The following is a 16,226-nucleotide window of genomic DNA, read 5'->3' on the forward strand; positions in this document are numbered from 1 at the left end:
CGTTTGGTGGGGGCACATTCAGATATTCCGTTCCAGACGCTTCAGAGCAGAGCGGGACGGACGGAATGGTGGGGTGTCCTCCTCTGCTCGCGCATATCGGAATATTTATGGGATTGGGAACGAAAGAACAGATCTCCTGTTCTGTTCATGTTTATGCGCGCGATCGAGCGAGGAAGCTCGCTGCCAGTCCCAGCGATGATTTGGCACCCATCAATCGATCAATCAACAGCACATCATTATATAATCTAATAACATGGGGTGTGCTTGTTACTTTTGTCATGCGTGCGCATGTGTACAACATGCATGCAGCGATCCGTCCCCATCCATCGGCCGTTCGAGACGCCTGATTAACGTTAATATTCAGTTTTTTTAAAAGAAGACCTCCAGTTTGTTAACTTTTTTTTTGAGACAATCCAGTTTGTTAACATCTGCACTAGGGGAAAGGTGATCCGGTGAAAAGAGCTTCGTGTGACATCGAACTTCTGCGGGTTAATTAACAGAGCATTCATCTAAAAAAGGTACTAGAAAATTACGATTCAGTAGTTGGATGAAAGCTGCAATCTCAACCACCATGCGCGATGAGTGTCGGTCGCTCCAGGCTCAGTCAAAGGTGGAGGACACATGGAGCGCGCGAGCTCTTCTTGCTAGCCCATCGACGCGGCATTGTTTATTCCCAAGTGTCCGCATGCTCAGCCTGGCGAGAGGTTGGCATCACCATCAATTATTTACGCGTCGTTGATTTTCTATGATTTAGTGGTAGGTCCTGCTAGATGTGGGCGTATCCTCATCAGCTCGCTCCTTTCGTGTTGCAACTGGGCACGCAGGCCATGGATGCCCCGGTCGCCAAGCGACGGCTGGAGTACAGCGATCTTTCACCGGATTTCAGACCATGACAGGCAGGCCGGGAAAACAACTGTGGACGGACGGAAGGGAAGCTGCAGCAGTGCAGCTGGAAGACTAGCGACGTGTGTCAGCGTGTGGACTTGTGAAATTCAGAAGCAATCCTATTAATTAAGCCTATTTCTTAAGCAACGAATTTAATGTTCTGCGTCAAAAGAGGCAACACAAATTCGTGGAGAAACTTGGGACGGTGGCAATGTAACTTTTGATCAATGAATTTGGAGGACCAAGTGAGCTAGCCAGCGGCGTCGGTTAGGGCGAATATACAAATGGAGGATTGATTAGTGGAAGAAGCGGGGGGAAAGGGACATGCCACTGGCCAGGGGCTAAAAACTAATCCTGTCGAGTTGTTGGACCCATAAGAAATTCAGACACCGACAAATCGGCAAGATGGGCGAGCATATGTTGCATGGAGGGATTTTTATTCCTCACCGACAGTACCAAACTGCCATCATCAACGAACGCCCGGTCCTGGTTGTTTTGCAATACTAGTATGGAATCGTAGGCGGTGAAGCTCCTCGCCATCCAACTACAGCCGGTCAGCCCGCCGAGGCATTTGAGACGTGTTTGAGGCCTCCGGCTATAGATGCTTTTCATCACCAGTTTTGTGTTCTGGTTCGATATGAATTTGGTTACTTTTTTTTGAGTTGATGAATTCAGTTACCACCGTTGAACTAAAACCTTGACGCTTATTTTGAATCAAAGAGAGTATTATTTTTATAAAGGACGTTTTTATTAACTCAAAGTGAATTCAGTTACTTAGAGGGACGTTTTAGGTTTGTTATAGATGTTACTGTTTTTCATTTATTTTTTAAAATCAAAGCTAACGACATAATAATTTAAAGGATGGAGCTACACCTCGAGCTTTGTGTCTTCCATTTCCCCTCACTCTCAGTACGCGAGAGCTTTGCATGTTCCATCCCCCCTCTCATCTCTAACTGATCTTGCACCCCCCCTAGCCCCCTTTCTCCCTTACTGAAGTCTGCCCCCCAATTCCCTTCTTCATATTGCACCTTCGTCAATCTCCCTCGTCCACCCCAGTTACATCAAGGTACATCGTCGACCTTCTAATAAGGGTTCCATCTAATCTGTGGAGCATATTATTACCATGTTGATGAGCCTCCATAAGTTGCACTTCACTGTGAGGCTAGTTCCTTTTCTTTCTCTTCCTTGCAGTTATCCTTCCTCCTCCCACAGCTCATCTTAATAAGTAGAGAAAAGGAGGTTTGCCTTCACTTATCTAAGACATGATATCTTAGTAAGCAAGATAAGTTAATTCTCTGCATCGTACAAGATGTCATTTCTTAGTTACATATTTTCCAGTTTAATTTTAGTTATTTCATAATTTTAGAAGCATGCAAACATTAATTATTACTCCCTTTGATAGAGGCTATCATTTTCTGCGGGAGTCAACCTTGACGATCCGACTACGAACGTGCGAGACGTCGCGCCTTAGCAATCGCTAAACCAACTTCTGAGGGGTTATTGACCACGCCGGAGCACGATCAACCTGACCACGAGGGTCAGTTTCCTGCGAGCAAACAAAGAACAAGCAAGAAACTGAGATTGCAATCTGGATCAGAGGCGGAATCAGGATTTCTCAAAGCCTAGGGCTAAACTAACTGACTAAAAATCACGACAAATATCACGCACGCCAATGTGTGTTGGAGGTATGCCACAAGTTCACATTAAAAAATATAAGTTCACTATTTCACTAGAGGAAATTCTGTAAGACAAATAGTTTAATAAAGTGCATCATTGCAAACATTGTTTGGTACCAAATTATTGAAGATTTGCTTAATTCAAAGCCATCATTTCTTCACCAAAGATAGTAGAAGAACCGGGAGCTGCAAACATAAAATCGAGTATTTAAAGACCAGGTCAATTCTTCATATGAAATTTTACAAAAGAAGAGCATAATATACCATTATTGTGAAATGAAAGAGGTAGTAGCCCCTTGTGTTTCCTCATTTTTTGATGGCACAGAATAATCTTAATATCCTCAATCCTGAAAAAAAGATTTAATTGAACGAGTCCTCATCATCTTGGATTTCTAATCTCTTCATGACCATGAAATAAAACTGACTAAGTAATATAATTTAACAGCACAAATTCACTAAGTTTGCCTAATATAAAGAAACTAGGGAAAGAACTGGATGATACAGTGTACATATTACCTGTGCGCCAGAGTGTGTGTGCGCTGTAATTTCAATAGTTGGAGAAGATCAGAAGGAGAGGCGGATGGTTAGGACGCCGGACCCGGCGGCGGGGAATCGCGGTTTGTTAACTGACGAGGGCGGTAACATAGGCGTGCAACGCAGCCGAGCGAGGCTAGGGTTTCTCCGTTGCCGATCGGGAAAGGGATTTTCTTTTTCTTGATGAGCGAGCGACAGATCGAATGGTCAACTTGCAAACTTGCAATGCGCGATTGGTATGATCTGATCGATGGACTGGAATGGGGCTAATGGGCTGAAGCCTTGCAGGCCGATGCGAAAGCCTGGGGCTGGGCTTGTATGTATCACAAATTCTCAAATATTTGCAACTATGTGTTTATGTGCTAGTTGGGCCACGCCTAGGGCTACAGCCCCAGTTGCCCCAGGCCTGATTTCGCCCCTGATCTGGATAATGCGAATATAAGATGAAAGCTTTATTAGGTGGGGTTCTGTGATGCCTTTGTCTGGTCGTTGAACACAAACGAAGTACGTGAAATTACAGCTATGGCGAACTTTAATCTAAACAAAATCCGAAGTCTAAACGATGCCCTAAGGGCTGTATATATGGAGGAGAGAGGGGGAATTTCGTGGCCCTTGGAGGAGGGGTCCGAAACCAACCCTAACTCTTGTTTCCCCACACATACGGACTCTAAAAACGGTCTATAATCAAGTATTTCGAAATTACATGGGCCTGGCCCAAAAATAAGGTGACGCAACACCTAGAATAGCCTTTGAACGAAATTTATGAAGTGGCATCTTGTATATTTCGTTCAAGGCTTCATGCACTCATTATGGTGGCTTCAAAGTCCTGGAATCACCACTTGTAACTCCGTTCTTGTTCCCCTTGCGCATGCCATCATCTCCATGCTTGAACTTGCGTCAAGGTTCATCTTTCTTGTCCAAGCTAGGCCCTTCATTTCTAAGCAAAACAAATATATCCAATTTAGGCAGCATCATATTCTCATGAACATTAGAATCATTACCAAAAAACGAAAGTACCTGATAATTCAATTGGCGTGCACGAGCTCTAATAATTGGTCCAGTATGTATAGCAGCAGGGGCTGTGGGTGTAACAATGGTATTGATGTCCTCATCATCCTCCCCTTCTTGAAATGAAGTCGTCCTCGATGAAAGCTCATCTTCCTCACCCAAATAAGGGTTCAAATCTGCAATGTTAACTTATGCATTTTTAAAATCAATTCAGCATGTTTTTAGCATCAAAATTAACCTTCTTCAAAGATGGAAGAGGCAACAAATCAATAGGTGCATGATACGTCTCCAACGTATCTATAATTTTTGATTGTTCCATGCTATATTATATTCTGTTTTGGACATTATTGGGCTTTATTATACACTTTTATATTATTTTTGGGACTAACCTATTAACCGGAGGCCCAGCCTAGAATTGCTGTTTTTTTGCCTATTTCAGAGTTTCGCAGAAAAAGAATATCAAACGGAGTCCAAACGGAATGAAACCTTCGGGAACGTGATCCAGAGGACTTAGACCCTACGTCAAGATATCAACCAGGAGGCCACGAGGTAGGGGGCGCGCCTACCCCCCTGGGCGTGCCCTCCACCCTCGTGGGCCCCCTGTTGCTCCACCGACGTACTCCTTCCTTCAATATATACCTACGTACCCCCAAACTACCAGATACGGAGCCAAAACCCTAATTCCTGTTGGGGAACGTAGTAATTTTGTAAAAAAATCCTACGCACACGCAAGATCATGGTGATGCATAGCAACGAGGGGAGAGTGTGTCCACGTACCCTCATAGATCGAAAGCAGAAGCGTTAGCACAACGCGGTTGATGTAGTCGTACGTCTTCAAGATCCGACCGATCAAGTACCGAACGCACGGCACCTCCGAGTTCTGCACACGTTCAACTCGATGACGTCCCTCGAACTCCGATCCAGCCGAGTGTTGAGGGAGAGTTTCGTCAGCACGATGGCGTGGTGGCGATGATGATGTTCTACCGACGCAGGGCTTCGCCTAAGCACCGCTACGATATGATCGAGGTGGGTTATGGTGGACGGGGGCACCGCACACGGCTAAGAGATCAAGAGATCAATTGTTGTGTCTATGGGGTGCCCCCTCCTCCGTATATAAAGGGGGGAGGAGAGGGCCGGCCAAGGTGGTAGCGCGCCCTAGGAGGGGGAAACCTACTCCAAGTAGGTTTGCCCCTCCCTTTCCTAATCCAAGAAGGAGGGGGGAGGAAGGAGTGGGAGAGGGGAAAGGCAAGGTGGGCGCCGCCCCCCTTTCCTTGTCCTATTCGGACTCAAGCGGAGGGGGCGCGCCTCTTGCCTTGGCCGGCCCCTCTCTCTCTCCACTAAGGCCCAACAAGGACCATTAGTTCCCGGGGGGTGGTTCCGATAAGCTCCGGTACTCCGATAAATGTCCGAAACCTTTCCGGTGTCCAAACATAGTCGTCCAATATATCGATCTTTACGTCTCGAACATTTCGAGACTCCTCGTCATGTCCGTGATCACATCCGGGACTCCGAACTACCTTCGGTACATCAAAACATATAAACTCATAATATAACCGTCATCTAACTTTAAGCGTGCGGACCCTACGGGTTCGAGAACTATGTAGACATGACCGAGACACGTCTCCGGTCAATAACCAATAGCGGAACCTGGATGCTCATATTGGCTCCTACATATTCTACGAAGATCTTTATCGGTCAAACCGCATAACAACATACGTTGTTCCCTTTGTCATCGGTATGTTACTTGCCCGAGATTCGATCGTCGGTATTCCAATACCTAGTTCAATCTCGTTACCGGCAAGTCTCTTTACTCGTTCCGTAAGACATCATCCCGCAACTAACTCATTAGTTGCAATGCTTGCAAGGCTTATAGTGATGTGCATTACCGAGTGGGCCCAGAGATACCTCTCCGACAATCGGAGTGAAAAATCCTAATCTCGAAATACGCCAACCCAACAAGTACCTTTAGAGACACATGTAGAGCACCTTTATAATCACCCAGTTACGTTGTGACATTTGGTAGCACACAAAGTGTTCCTTCGGTAAACGGGAGTTGCATAATCTCATAGTCATAGGAACATGTATAAGTCATGAAGAAAGCAATAGCAACAAACTAAACGATCAAGTGTTAAGCTAACGAAATGGGTCAAGTCAATCACATCATTCTCCTAATGATGTGACCCCATTAATCAAATGACAACTCTTTGTCTATGGTCAGGAAACATAACCATCTTTGATCAATGAGCTAGTCAAGTAGAGGCATACTAGTGACATTCTGTTTGTCTATGTATTCACACATGTATCATGTTTCCGGTTAATACAATTCTAGCATGAATAATAAACATTTATCATGATATAAGGAAATAAACAATAACTTTATTATTGCCTCTAGGGCATATTTCCTTCAGTCTCCCACTTGCACTAGAGTCAATAACCTAGATTACACAATAATGATTCTAACACCCATGGAGCCTTGGTGCTGATCATGTTTTGCTCGTGGAAGAGGCTTAGTCAATGGGTCTACAACATTCAGATCCGTATGTATCTTGCAAATATCTATGCCTCCCACCTGGACTTGGTCCCGGATGGAGTTGAAGCGTCTCTTGATGTGCTTGGTTCTCTTGTGAAATCTGGATTCCTTTGCCAAAGCAATTGCACCAGTATTGTCACAAAAGATTTTCATTGGACCCGATGCACTAGGTATGACACCTAGATCGGATATGAACTCCTTCATCTAGACTCCTTCATTTGCTGCTTCTGAAGCAGCTATGTACTCCGCTTCACATGTAGATCCCGCTACGACGCTTTGTTCAGAACTGCACCAACTGATAGCTTTGCCGTTTAATAAAGACATGTATCCGGTTTGCGATTTAGAATCGTTCGGATCAGTTTCAAAGCTTGCATCGACGTAACCATTTACGACGAGCTCTTTGTCACCTCCATAAACGAGAAACATATCCTTCATCCTTTTTAGGTATTTCAGGATGTTCTTGACCGTTGTCCAGTGATCCACTCCTGGATTACTTTGGTACCTCCCTGCTAAACTAATAGCAAGGCACACATCAGGTCTGGTACACAACATTGCATACATCATAGAGCCTATGGCTGAAGCATAGGGAACATCTTTCATTTTCTCTCTATCTTCTACAGTGGTCGGGCATTGAGTCTTACTCAACTTCACACCTTGTAACACAGGAAAGAACCCTTTCTTTGCTTGATCCATTTTGAACTTCTTCAAAAATTTGTCAAGGTATGTGCTTTGTGAAAGTCCAATTAAGTGTCTCGATCTATCTCTATAGATCTTGATGCCCAATATATAAGCAGCTTCACCGAGGTCTTTCATTGAAAAACTTTTATTCGGATATCCTTTTATGCTATCCAGAAATTCTATATGATTTCCAATCAACAATATGTCATCCACATACAATATCAGAAATGCTACAGAGCTCCCACTCACTTTCTTATAAATACAGGCTTCTCGAAAAGTCTGTATAAAACCATAAGCTTTGATCACACTATCAAAACGTTTATTCCAACTCCGAGAGGCTTGCACCAGTCCATAAATGGATCGCTGGAGCTTGCACACTTTGTGACCTCCCTTTGGATCGACAAAACCTCCCGGTTGCATCATATACAACTCTTCTTCCAGAAATCCATTCAGGAATGCAGTTTTGACATCCATTTGCCAAATTTCATAATCATAAAATGCAGCAATTGCTAACATGATTCGGACAGGCTTAAGCATCGCTACGGGTGAGAAAGTCTCATCGTAGTCAATCCCTTGAACTTGTCGAAAACCTTTTGCAACAAGTCGAGCTTTATAGACAGTAACATTACCGTCAGCGTCAGTCTTCTTCTTGAAGATCCATTTATTTTCAATGGCTTACCGATCATTGGGTAAGTCAACCAAAGTCCATACTTTGTTCTCATACATGGATCCCATCTCGGATTTCACGGCTTCAAGCCATTTTGCAGAATCTGGGCTCACCATCGCTTCTTCATAGTTCGTAGGTTCATCATGGTCTAGCAACATAACCTCCAAAACAGGATTACCGTACCACACTGGTGCGGATCTCACTCTGGTTGACCTACGAGGTTCAGTAAAACTTGATCTGAAGTTTCATGATCATCATCATTAACTTCCTCACTAATTGGTGTAGGTGTCACAGGAACCGGTTTCTGTGATGAACTACTTTCCAATAAGGGAGCAGGTACAGTTACCTCATCAAGTTCTACTTTCCTCCCACTCACTTCTTTCGAGAGAAACTCCTTCTCTAGAAATATTCCAAATTTAGCAACAAAAGTCTTGCCTTCGGATCTGTGATAGAAGGTGTACCCAACAGTCTCTTTTGGGTATCCTATGAAGACACATTTCTCCGATTTGGGTTCGACCTTATCAGGTTGAAGATTTTTCACATGAGCATCGTATCCCCGAACTTTAAGAAACGACAACTTTGGTTTCTTGCCAAACCATAGTTCATAAGGCATCATCTCAACGGATTTTGATGGTGCCCTATTTAACGTGAATGCAGCTGTCTCCAGAGCATAACCCCAAAATGATAGCGGTAAATCAGTAAGAGACATCATAGATCGCACCATATCTAGTAAAGTACGATTACAACGTTCGGACACACCATTACGCTGTGGTGTTCCGTGTGGCGTGAGTTGCAAAACTATTCCGCATTGTTTCAAATGAAGACCAAACTCGTAACTCAAATATTCTCCTCCACGATCAGATCATAGGAACTTATTTTCTTGTTACGATGATTTTCAACTTCACTCTGAAATTCTTTGAAATTTTCAAATGTTTCAGACTTATGTTTCATTAAGTAGATATACCCATATCTGCTTAAATCATCTGTGAAGGTGAGAAAATAACGATACCCGCCGCGAGCCTCAATATTCATCGGACCACACACATCTGTATGTATGATTTCCAACAAATCTGTTGCTCGCTCCATAGTTCCGGAGAACGGCGTTTTAGTCATCTTGCCCATGAGGCACGGTTCGCAAGTACCAAGTGGTTCATAATCAAGTGGTTCCAAAAGTCCATCAATATGGAGTTTCTTCATGCGCTTTATTCCGATATGACCTAAACGGTAGTGCCACAAATAAGTTGCACTATCATTATCAACTCTGCATCTTTTGGCTTCAATATTATGAATATGTGTATCACTACTATCGAGATTCAGTAAGAATAGACCACTGTTCAAGGGTGCATGACCATAAAAGATATTACTCATATAAATAGAACAACCATTATTCTCTTATTTAAATGAATAACCGTCTCGCATCAAACAAGATCCAGATATAATGTTCATGCTCAACGCTGGCACCAAATAACAATTATTCAGGTCTAAAACTAATCCCGAAGGTAGATGTAGAGGTAGTGGGCCGACTGCGATCACATCGACTTTGGAACCATTTCCCACGCGCATCGTCACCTCGTCCTTAGCCAATCTTCGCTTAATCCGTAGCCCCTGTTTCGAGTTGCAAATGTTAGCAACAGAACTGATACGTCTCCAACGTATCTACTTTTCCAAACACTTTTGCCCTTGTTTTGGACTCTAACTTGCATGATTTTAATGGAACTAACCCGGACTGACGCTGTTTTCAGCAGAATTACCATGGTGTTATTTATGTGCAGAAACAAACGTTCTCGGAATGACCTGAAATTTCACGGAGCAACTTTTTGGAAAATATAAAAAATACCTGCAAAAGATGAAGGCCAAGGGCCCACCACCTCTCCACGAGGGTGGGGGCACGCCTGCCCTCCTAGGGCGCGCCCCCTACCTTGTGGGCCCCCTGGTGCTTCTCCGACTCCAACTCCAACTCCATATATTGTGTTTCGGGGAGAAAAAACCAGAGAGAAGAATTCATCGCGTTTTACGATACGGAGCCGCCGCCAAGCCCTAAAACCTCCCGGGAGGGCTGATCTGGAGTCCGTTCGGGGCTCCGGAGAGGGGAATCCGTCGCCATCGTCATCATCAACCATCCTCCATCACCAATTTCATGATGCTCACCGCCGTGCATGAGTAATTCCATCATAGGCTTGCTAGAGTGATGGGTTGGACGGGATCTATCATGTAATTGAGTTAGTTTTGTTAGGGTTTGATCCCTAGTATCCACTATGTTCTGAGATTGATGTTGCTATGACTTTGTTATGCTTAATGCTTGTCACTAGGGCCCGAGTGCCATGATTTCAGATCTGAACCTATTATGTTTTCATCAATATATGAGTGTTCTTGATCCTATCTTGCAAGTCTATGGTCACCTATTATGTGTTATGATCCGTTAACCCCGAAGTGACAATAATCGGGATACTTACCGGTGATGACCGTAGTTTGAGGAGTTCATGTATTCACTATGTGTTAATGATTTGTTCCAGTACTCTATTAAAAGGAGGCCTTAATATCCCTTAGTTTCCGTAAGGACCCCGCTGCCATGGGAGGGTAGGACAAAAGATGTCATGCAAGTTCTTTTCCATAAGCACGTATGACTATGTTCGAAATACATGCCTACATTATATCAATGAACTGGAGCTAGTTCTGTGTCACCCTAGGTTATGACTGTTACATGATGAACCACATCCAGCATAATTCTCCATCACTGATCCATTGCCTACGAGCTTTCCATATATTGTTCTTCGCTTATTTACTTTCCCGTTGCTATTGCTATCATCACTACAAAATACCAAAAACATTACTTTTACTACTGTTACCTTTTGCTACCGTTACCACTACTATCATATTACTTTGCTAGTAAATACTTTGTTGCAGATATTAAGTTTCCAGGTATGGTTGAATTGACAACTTAGCTGCTAATACTTGAGAGTATTCTTTGGCTCCCCTTGTGTCGAATCAATAAATTTGGGTTGAATACTTTACCCTCGAAAACTGTTGCGATCCCCTATACTTGTGGGTTATCAAGACTATTTTCTGGCGCCGTTGCCAGGGAGCATAGCTCTATTCTTTGAGTCACTTGGGATTTATATCTGCTTATCATTATGAATAACTTGAGAGATCCAAAAACCAAGATTTATCCCTCAACTACGAGGGGAGGTAAGGAACTGCCATCTAGCTCTGCACTTGATTCACCTTCTGTTATGAGTAAGCTTGCAACACCTAAACCTGCTTCTGCTATTCGTTCTGATATGTCGCGTGTTATTGATGATGCTACTTCTACTATGCATGATACTTATGATGAAACTACTTCTATGCTTGATACTACTGTGCCACTTGGTGATTTTCTTGATGAAAAACTTGCTAGGGCTAGAGAGATTGAAAATATTGAATCTGATAATACTGATGAAAGTGATGATGAAGAATCACTTGTTATTCCTGAGGATTATGTTTTTGATCAAGAAGCCTCTTTAGCTATTTTAGCTTGCAAAGATAGATACGAACTTAAGAGGTTATTAGCTAAATGGAACAAGCAATCTATAAATGTGTAACATCCCAAATTTTCAATTTGGAATGTTATACACTAGATCATATGCATATCATATTTTCTTGCATTTTGGTTGATCCTAGAAATTTCACGCAACTTAAGGACCCTCGGAGAGAGTTGGAGATTTCGTTATTTTCATATTTGAGAGTTCTCTCGAATTTTGAAAATAGGATCATTTGATTTATTTATTTTATCTTCAATAATTTTTCCGGTGTCAAAATATATGAGAGAGGGAATAATATGACTTTCCCAAATTTAGGAAAATGAAGATTTAATAAATAGATCAATTTTGTTGCTGGAGTTTTATTTGCATTTTATTTGGATAGGGAAAAATGCGCGTTTTCAAAAATTGCATTTTAGGTCCGGAGAAAAGTTCATTTTGTTCGGCTCATTTTTAGGAGTCGGGGAAAATTTACTTTAGATTTTTCGGAGTTCGTTTAGATCCCTTTTTTGTTTTTTTTTCTGCGCGAGGAAACTATTTAAAAAAAAATTGAGCAGCGCCTTGGGCCAAAGACCAAGGCCCAGCCGGGCCAAAGGCCACCGCCCAGGGAGCCGCGCGTGCGCTTGCCAGGCGCAAGGCCGCCGCCGCCTCTGCCTCTTAGCCGAATCCTTTATGGATTCTAGGCTTTAGCCCTTCCCTTTCCTTATTCCGTTTATTTTCTAGATCTTTCCTACTCCTATTCTAATTCCTTGTCCTCTACCCCAAGTAAACCCTTCCCCTCACCCATATAAATACCCAAGCACCCCCCCTCTAAAACACATCAAATCAAAGCTCTCCTCCACACCGCCGCCGCGCCGCCTCACCCGCGCCGCATCACACCGCGCCCTGCGTCACCGCCGCCGCGCCGCCTCACCCGCGCCGCCACCCCACACCCGCGCCACCGCCGCGCCGCCTCACCCACGCCGCGCCGCCACACCACCTCACCAGCGCCGCCGCCGCACCTTGCCCACGCCGCCGCCCTACGCCGACGCCGCCGGAGCCCGTTCACCGGAGACCTCGCCAAGGTTGCCCCGCGCTACATCTATTCTTTTCCTCGGATCGTTTTCTTCTAATCGTTCCGATTCTTTTCTTCTCTAAACCGTTCCGGTTTTCTAGATCAGTTTTTCGATCGGTTTTTCTTCTCCGAAACCCTAGATCGGATTCGTTTTCTTCTCCGATTTAGTTGCCTTTGGACCGTTCGCCGGACCGTTCATCCTAACGAACGTGATCACCGGATTCTTCTAGGTTAACGAACGTCCATTCGTTTAACCGTTCTTCTTTTTCTTTTCGTCGGATTTATTCCGCGATCGCGATCTCAGATCCGATCTTCTTCCTAGTCTATTTTTCCGCTCGTTTATCGGAATCAGGTGATTCAAGCGCCTGGAGTTTCGTCTGGAAACCGCCGTTCCGTCTAATCAACTTGAACAAGCTTTTGTTACAGTAAAATTTTGACCTAGCTTCAACTTGCTAGAACCGAGTTGTTTTCTTCCGCCGTTTGTTTTTCGTTCTTTCTTGCAACCGGAGTTCTTAAGTTGAACTACCTGGTTCGATCTCTTGTTCGAGTTTTACCTGTGCATTAGTTGAGTACTTATTGTATGCTTGTTGTTTGTCTGCGATAGATTACCCGGATTGCGCCGCTTGTTACTTCGAAACCCTAGGACTCGCGGATCATCAGCAAGGCAAGTAACACTTTGATCATACCTTTTCTACAACCCAGTTTTATTGCATTAGATCAATCCTCACACATTGCATGATTAGGATCTAATTAAATTGTGGGATGGGAAGTAGATGAGGTAGTACCTATTACCTGTATTATTATTAAACCTTTGGGAGTTACTTCTACGTTTGCTTATTATGCCATGCTTTGCTAGTAGACGTGGATTGGGTGAGTGATATCCATGACAGATGTGAGATTGATAATTTTAATGGTTTATCTAAGGTGGAAACTTAAACACACATCTGGGTGGATTGAGGCACCTGATGTCTATCAGGACTTGCCTGTTTTTTTTGGACCACCACCCAGGCTCAAAGGGATCATAAGATAATTCATGCTAGAAACTTCCGTGTGCAGCCACATGCTACTATGGGCTCTGGCATAGTTGACTAAGTTGTGCGAACTCTTACGGGGTGGACTAGCAGATGTAGGGGATGTAGGTGTACCGGTCTACCCCACATGTAAGGTGCTAGTGCTTCTGAAAGACTATGTCTCGGTCATCCGTTTCTCAAACACCATGTAGTGCGAGAAAACAAACGGAGGCGATCGAGTCATGTGGGGAAAAGTGCGCAACCTCTGCAGAGTAACAAACTAATCATGATTAGCCGTGTCCCCGGTTATGGACAACTTGAGTATCTAGTACTTGAATATCATTGTGAATCTCAACATGTTACTTCTAATTAATGTTATTGGGTTTTAATTACTTTTAATTGGGATTGAGAATGCTGTCAACCATTCTCAATGTTTCACAACCACCATGATAGTAAATAAAATTTATTCCTTTGCAGTAGGGAAAAACTGGCTTTACGCAAAACTGTAACCATAGAGCTTTCCACCAGCCATATATGCATGTAGTATAGCTGTTTCATTCCATTACTCTCTATGTGTTACTTTGCCAGCATATTCCATGTGCTGACCCGTTTTCGGGCTGCAACGTTAATGTTGCAGACTTTTCAGACGACGATTGAGGTGTTTAGGTCGTGGTTCTATACTCAGTGATGCCGCTGGAGTTGATGGACCCATTTATCTTCCGAGTCTTCCGCTGTTATCGATATTATATGGCCTTCTGCCATATTTATTGTAATAAGTTCTTTTTGAGCCATCGATGTAATAAGTGTGTGATTGAAACTCTGCTATAAAACCTCGATGTACTGTGTGGTGTCAGCATTACTGATCCAGGGATGACACCGTAGCACAGTAGACGTGATCCATTCGGGTCAGGTCACTACAGAGATGGTATCAGAGAACACGTTGACTGTAGGACACGACCACTAAGTTAAAGCCATAGATCACCCTTCTCTTCTCATTTTCTAACTCCTCATCTTTTCTACTCTATTAGGATGACGCACGCGAAGATTAAGTACGCTCAACCGGATGAAGGCACACAATTTGGATTTCACCTGAAGGAAGTCACCAAGTACCTGAACATTGGATTACCAAGCGTCACGGGAACCTTCAACGCCACTCTACCTGAAGAGGAGCGCTGGAAGATTCAAGCTCACGTTCCGGGAAGAACATTCGCGCCAATCACGAAGCCCATAGATAGTGTTTTCAATGCACCAACCTGGAGTCTAGGAAGGAGCATGGCAGCTCATATCACCATAGGACGCATTGGAGAAGTTTATCAAGAAGACCTCAAGGATACTATCTACCGGATTTGCGGACGCCGTGATGAACAATGGGAGTTAGTCAGCACCAAGAAGGATAGATCCATTGCATCTTTCATCCAGGAGTTAAACCAGCACATTCGACGCCACGAGAACCAGATGTGCAATGATATGGTAGAGTTGAAGAATGCGAAGGCAAGGATCATCGAGCTAGAAGGAGAACTAAAGTCTACACGCAAGGACTACATGGACGAGATCGTAGCTCTAGCAAGGCACAATTGCGATCTTAAGCAGGAGATTGAAGAACTCAAGAGCAAGTTAGCATCCCAGGAGGACGACGGGTACGTCGCATGTCCAGACAACTACATCATCATCGACGACACCGATTCGGATCCAAGTGAACCCGACTTTGAAGACGAAGCTGGAGTAGATATCATGGAGTCTTCCACCGGTTCACATTTCTAGATGACCACCAGATAGTAGTAGTATTCCCCCATGTAAACATTATAGTCGAGCACTTTTGCGATAGTTAGACCGTTTGTAAGCCCTTGTTTGATTGATTGAAGTGAATTGTGTGCTTTTGCCTCATGTGCATATGGGTAGTGTTTTCCCTTTAGACCCCCTCTATTCTTAATTCTCGTCTTTTCTAAACCCTCAAATGCCTCCGAGACGTGACAATGGATTTTCACCGGAGCTCACTCAGTTGATCCAGCAGCAGAATCAATTGATGCAGATGTTAGTTCAGAATCAGCAGAACAACAACAACAACCCACCACCACCACCACCTGTTGACCACTTAGCCCGTTTCCTTAGGCTGAATCCGCCGGTGTTTTCCAGTAGCACCGAGCCAATAGTAGCAGACGATTGGCTCCGCAATATAGGAAGGGAGTTGACCACTGCAGGATGCAAGGATGGTGAGAAAGTGAAGTTTGCCGCACACCAGCTTGACGGACCCGTGGCAGCATGGTGGGAGAATTTCACAGCCACTTACCCAGTTGACACTGTCACATGGGATCAGTTTCAGCAAGCTTTCCGCACTGCCCATGTTTCAGCAGGAGCTATGGCCATAAAGAAGCGTGAGTTTCGCAACTTACGCCAAGGAGGAAGGACTGTTGGCCAGTATGTGGAAGAGTTTAGTAAGCTAGCCCGTTATGCCCCAGATGACGTTGCTACGGATGCAGCCAAGCAGGAGAAGTTTCTGGAAGGATTGAATGATGAACTAAGCATGCAGTTGATGGTAGCAAGTTTCAACAACTACCAGGAGTTGGTAGATCGTGCCATCATGATTGAAGGGAAGCAACAGCAGATTGAGAACCGTAAGAGGAAGTATGGACATGGGAAGTATAACTCTGGAGCCCAGCAGAAGCCCCGTT

The sequence above is a fragment of the Triticum urartu genome, chromosome 2A, assembly GCF_056163025.1.
Source record: "Triticum urartu cultivar PI428250 chromosome 2A, HENAU_Tu73, whole genome shotgun sequence".
In the NCBI taxonomy this organism is placed as follows: Eukaryota; Viridiplantae; Streptophyta; class Magnoliopsida; order Poales; family Poaceae; genus Triticum; species Triticum urartu.